Below are 6,065 nucleotides of genomic sequence, written 5' to 3' on the forward strand. Positions count from 1 at the left end.
GTGAAACATGTGACTGAGGCTAAGTACTCAAACATGAGGATAATGCAGGAGGGCCTTTTAGTCTGTTTAATTTTAAGTTTTTTGTATTTCTTCCAGGCTGGGTTCTCCTCGAGAGGCCCAGGCTTTGTGTGCCATGACAGACCTCCTTTTGAGCCAGGCAAAGTAGCTCTGCGCTACTCCCGAGAACAGCAGGTCTGCTGGAAGCAGCTGGTCGTTCAGCATTGCAGCTCACGCTGTCCTGATTGTGCCTTGAGAAAGGGACCAGCCGCCCCCTCACACTCCTCTAGTTGTCCCATGGCTGTTTCAGAAGCAGGAACAGTTTGCCCCAGGCTCAAAGCCACTGTTTTGCCCACACTAACAAAGCAAATTCAATTCGTCCAACCTGTGAACCCTTCCTCTGCCACTGTCTCAGTCTTGGGCCATAAGTCAGTCCCCTGCACTCTCTCCAGGACTGGGCTCAGCCTGGCTCTGCTGGGAACAGCAGCACTGGGAGCAGCAAGGAGCATTTGCCCTGTGCTTCATCACCTGCGACAGCCCCAGCTGGGCTTGGCCAAAAGATCTCACTGCATCTCAAACTTTCCATGCAAACTCAGTCCTCCCCTGAGGCTGCTAGGAGCTGATGTGTCAAAGCTACAGGTGGCCCTGGTTGTGTCTGCTCCATAGGGTCCCCTTCTTTATGTCTATGCTAGATATGCAGCAGAAGGGGAGAGGGTTCTGCCTTGTCCTGTCAGGCTGATAAAATCCTTCAGCAGCTTCGGATGTGCTAACACATTCTGCCTGCCAAGTTCAGGGTGATCAGAGCATCTGACAGACAGCAGCTTCCCTGTGTGTTAAACATTAATAGCTTTCCAGCTTTGCCTCTGGATTTTCTGTTGCTAAGACCCAAGCTGCCTCTCTGGAGATGTCAGTCCGCAACAGAACAATTACTGCCCAAGCTCCACACTTCTGAAGAGGCCTGATGGCTTCAGCGCAGAAAGGGAATGGATTGCCCAAGAGTGATTAAAGGAAATATGGGAGCATGGAGGAACTGAATTGAGGGACTGAATTGGTGGAGGCAGAGGACAGCTGCTGGGTTGTGGAATCCATCTCCACTGAGGACGATGAGTGATTTGATTTCAGAGAGATGTTATCTCCAATATCTGATTACTCCTGGTAGCTTGGACAAAAACTAGGGCCACGGTCCAATTCTGCCACCATTTTCATCTGCCTCCTCTACTTCCCTCATTTTAAATAACTTTCCAAGTACCCATCTGCATCCTCACCTGATGTATTTCTGCAGACTTCTGGTGCTCTGCTCCGCTCCTCTCTGGTGATGGCTGCTTTTCAGGGAAACTGCTCAAGGATGTAAATATGGCAGTGTTGTATAAAGTCTCAGCAGTTCTTTTTCCTTCTTCTTCTTTTGTATATGATTCACAATTTTGTCTTTTGGGAAAACTCATGCCAGTGAAATATGTCTTCTCTGTGAAATTTCGCCAAGCTGAGGGTTTTCCCTGCTGAAAATATCTGAAACTGCAAGTGTTAGAGGTTTTGGTACAAATCTGCCTTCATGATATTCACCATTTGGAACTGATTCAAGATTTTCTTCATGGCCACGTGATCTTTCACATAGGCTAGATTCAAAACCGAACTCATTTTCTCTGCCAAAAAGGGAGGAATCCTTTCATGAAAACAGGATAAGTTCCAATTCAGCAATGATCCATGTAAACACAAAAATATAGGGTGCCATCTTTCATAAATCTAGGCATTAAAAGATCAGCTAAAAGAAAATGGCATGATTGCTTTGAAACCTATATAATTTCCACTGTTGGATGGAAAAACATGGACACATGAAATAAAACCAGCACGACACAAGTGTTAATTACTAGAGAAACAGTCTTTTCCTAAACAGTGTGTGTCTCTGTATGTAGGTGTCTCTCTACCTCTCTTGCTCTGTCTTCTGGTTCGTGAACTACAAAGGTGTCTCCGCTGGTGCTCGGTGTGGAGGACATCAGCTCAAGGCCTGGCCCAGACCCACGGGAATTGGAAAGAGGAGACACAACGGAGCCTGCTGATTCAGCTCTTTTTGATAGTCCCATACTACTTGTCAGCATCACAAGGCTTTGCACAGCCTCGGTGTCACTGCTGGAGGGACAGATGCCTTTAGAGGCAACAGAAGGAGTTGCTGAGCAAATAGTAAGGCAAGATGGGGACTGAAGAACTTAGGGGAAGGGGTCCTGTAATTCGCACCTCCGTGGTATTTAATCTCTGCTGTGAGAGGTGGGGAAGGACCTTGCCCATATCTGGAGGTCTGACAGTGAAATCTTATGCACTGATTTTACAGATCTTTCTGGGCTGGTTTGCATGTGACAGGAGACAGCTAAGGCTCCCTGGCAGAGGGATTGCTTTGTTCAATAAGCAAGCCCAGCTGCCAGCTTTCTGACTGCATCAGCTGTGGGCTAGCTGAGGAGGCACGGTGTCGTGGAAAAGACATTCCTCTTCTTGAAATATGGGGTTTTTTGCTCCATGTTGCAGAGTGGCGCAGATGGGCACAAGCAGAGAGGTGTGTGTAGCAAGGGGAACTCCAAACAGCCTGCAGTTTGAGGCATGGGTTTAGCCTTCAGGAAAGCACTGGCTCAGCTTGGGACAGCTGTGGCCCAGGGGCAAGTGAGGACAAGCTTTCTGTCATGCTGATCGCTTCTGCTGACACCAGTAGTTGCCAAAGGGGCACACCTAGCACAGCAGCGGTACAGGCGCTTCTCCCCCCGAGGAGCTGTGTGAGACGTGTGCTGGCTGTGGGGTGCTCCAGGATCCCCCTCTCTGGTCACGACTGGGACCATGTGAGCAGAGCACCCCCCTGTGACCCAGAAGCCTAGTATGAAATGGAAACCCTGCAAGTTTCTCCAGCCTCAGCAGCTTTTTGCAGCAGAGGTTCGAAGTGACACAGGCATGCTCTGCAAGGAGCACGGTTAAGCAGAGGAAGCAGCATGTTACACGGTGCTGTGCACAGCTGCTCACCCCTGAGGCCCTGCAGGTCAGAGGGACTCAGCAGACCCTTTCCTCGCTGAGGAAAATGTCCCCTTCTCTCCCTGCCTTTGCTGCTCAGGGAGGAACACTGGCCCTTCCCTGTTCCCATCTCCCCCTGGTCCCACTCAGGGCATCCATCACCTGAGTTCACTTGAGAGCCCTACCCATAAATACTCACTTTTTATAGATGCAGCCAGACTCTGAGGGATTATATGGCCTAATGGTTCCATCCATTTGCTTTTCTAGTAGTCATATTAGTAATATTGTGAGTGCTCGGAGTCACAGATAAATCCTAATGCTATAAACCCATTTCTGCATTTCATGCCACAGAGCCCTTTTCACTCAAGTCACTCCTCTGGCACAAAGCTCTCGTCTAGCTCAAGGCATGTATCACTATCCTCCAAAGCCCTAACCGAATTCGTTAGAGACAAGGCCTGTTGGTTTAATCTGTAGATGAAGTTTTCCTCCACTGTTCCCCCCCTACATGCACACACTTTATTACAGTGTAAATGAAAGTGTCTATTAATTTCTCACTCAGTTGTTTATCAGGTGAAATTGTTGGAAAGGGAGAGAACAGGTAGATGCTCTCTTGAAAGAAGGAAAGAAAAAGTCTGCTGGTATTTCGTTCTCTGGCAGCAAAGAGCGGGAGGCTGACGGTTTGCGCTGTGGTGGAAGGGGAGGATAAAACCAGGCATTTGAACTTGCTCTCCTCACAGTAAAACACTGTGTGGGAAGTGCAGGTGGGCTGGCTGTGAGCCCTCCTCTCTGGGCAGCTCCAAACACAAGCTGGGACATGGAGGGAGGAGCAGGGAGGTGGACGCCTTGTGGGGCACAGGGTGGGAGAACTTCTTTTAGGAGACCAATACTGGACTGGCCCTGGGGAGTTTATTTCTGAGATGCCTCAGAGCAGATCCTGAGCACGCCCTGGCTGCTGGCAAGGTCAGAGCACCGGGACCTGTCACCAGCAGACTTGGGGGTGAGCTGCATCACCCCTTGGCGCCTCAGTTTACCCCTGTGGCCAATGGAGCCGGTGGGGCAGAACATTCCTCAGACGACTCGCTGAAGCCACACAATGAAGAGCCCCATCATGGTGCAGAATCACTTCTCACGTAGGCAGCACTGCTTTGATCACACCACTGCAGGTACTGGGTCTGGATGAAAACCTTAGCTTTTGCAATCATCTCATTTACCAACACAACCACACCAACTACTTAACCTTCCCTGGTGGAAATAACTTGGACGAGATGAGAGCAGAGGGAAAAAGGAATAAGGTTACATATTTACCAGCCTGTTAATATTTATGAGAACTATGAACCAGATTAATTTCCATGCACCATTTCACCTGCAATGCTTTCCTTCCATATTTATGTAAGGGGGAAATAAATAAACAGACAAAAAGAAATCCAAATATCTAGCTTCTTTTAGATGGTGCATGAGCCATCTGTCATTTAAATCAGGATGCGTCGCTTTGTGCAGAAAGAGTCTTCCTCTGCGGCTTTTTGTTCAGTGGGAATAATTTTCCAAGATTCAGGCCAAGGGGTGGCTTCCCTTTCAGTGTTCTGCAGCCATCTCCTATATCAGCTTGGGGATCACTAGCTCCATATTGCTACTTGGCAGTAGGGATTCACGATTTTCCTCAGTTTTAGTATCCAGAGACCCAGGGGGATTTTCTGGGGGAGCCAACGGCAGTCCCTGCAGGATAGGGTTCCTTACAACGGATGAGATCCCATGCCAGGCATTAAATCAGAGAGAAAGAGAATTTTCTGCTGCAGCAGCATCAAAGGGTTGAGAGTATTGTTATAGGGGCAAGGTAGCCCGAGCCCGGGCTTTTGCCGTGAGTGCTGCCATACAGACCTATGGGAAGCAAGACCTACAGGTCAGACATGGGTGGGAAAGGGCCATCCTCAGAGTCAGAGAGGACAGTGACAGACGCACTGTACTGACAGACCACGCACTGCACTATCCATTTGACTGCACTTCTTCAACCTAATCCCAGGTGGTTATGGATCTGTTATTCAGAAATACAACTGCTGCTGTTTGGGTACTCCCAATCCCCCAGGGAAACATTTTCTTATTGTCTCTAGGAGAAACATAGTTAAGTCTGTTTATAAAACTAGTTACTGGTATAAATTAACATTTAAAACCCTCTACAGTTTACATTTCCATTTATAAAATCTCCTGTTAAGATTATTTGATAATGCAAATTCTCATCTACTGCCTTAATAGACCCTTCAATGTTGGGGTGGGTTTTGATTTCAATTGTGTTTTTTTTCTTCTTCTAGTAATAGGATCTGCTATACATATGACAGATTTGTCAGTGGAATTTTAACAAATAATATTAAATGAACTTTAAATGCCATTCGTATCATCAGTTTTTAATTTCAAAAGTGTCACCCTATTGCATTTTGGGAATATGTAAATGAACAGTTCACCTACTAAATTTTATGGCAGCCCAACGTGTCTTGAATACTTTCTGCTGATACTTCTGTTTATTTAATCCTTGCAATATAAGGGAAAGATTAGCTGTTCGTATTTTGTATATTTGTTTTATAATGGCTTGTTTTTTTTCGTTAATCAAATGATTTAGAGTTATGCAAAACAAGATACAAACTGTGCTGGAAGTTAACTATGAAATACACAGTTTGAGAGGGGGAAAAACCTCCAGGCTAAAGGAACAGAAAGATAGTACTGTGCAACAGCATGTGACAGGAGTCTTTAAAACCCTGTGTGAAATGCTTGCAAGCTCCTGACCTGCCGTCTCCCTGAGCCTGGGCTTTAGGCTCCGCATTCATGGAATCGAGCCTGCACGGTTTCTACCCTCCAAAGCAACACTCGGGGCACCCTCTCAGGACCCCAAACTCCCCAGGTGCCCCGTTTGTCCATACTGGCTGGTGATCTGGCTCCCAGCAGGACAGTGCAGGCATGCAAAGAAGAAGGATGGGACCGGTCCCATTTCAGCTTGTTTCTACCAGTAGTGTGTGTGCAACGGGTCCGCCCAGCCCTTTGGACTTACTGTAAGTGTAGCTTGCAGGGTGGGAGACGCACAGCCCCAGGGAGACAAT

This window comes from Cariama cristata, unplaced genomic scaffold (assembly GCF_000690535.1).
Source record: "Cariama cristata isolate BGI_N322 unplaced genomic scaffold, ASM69053v1 scaffold8099, whole genome shotgun sequence".
In the NCBI taxonomy this organism is placed as follows: Eukaryota; Metazoa; Chordata; class Aves; order Cariamiformes; family Cariamidae; genus Cariama; species Cariama cristata.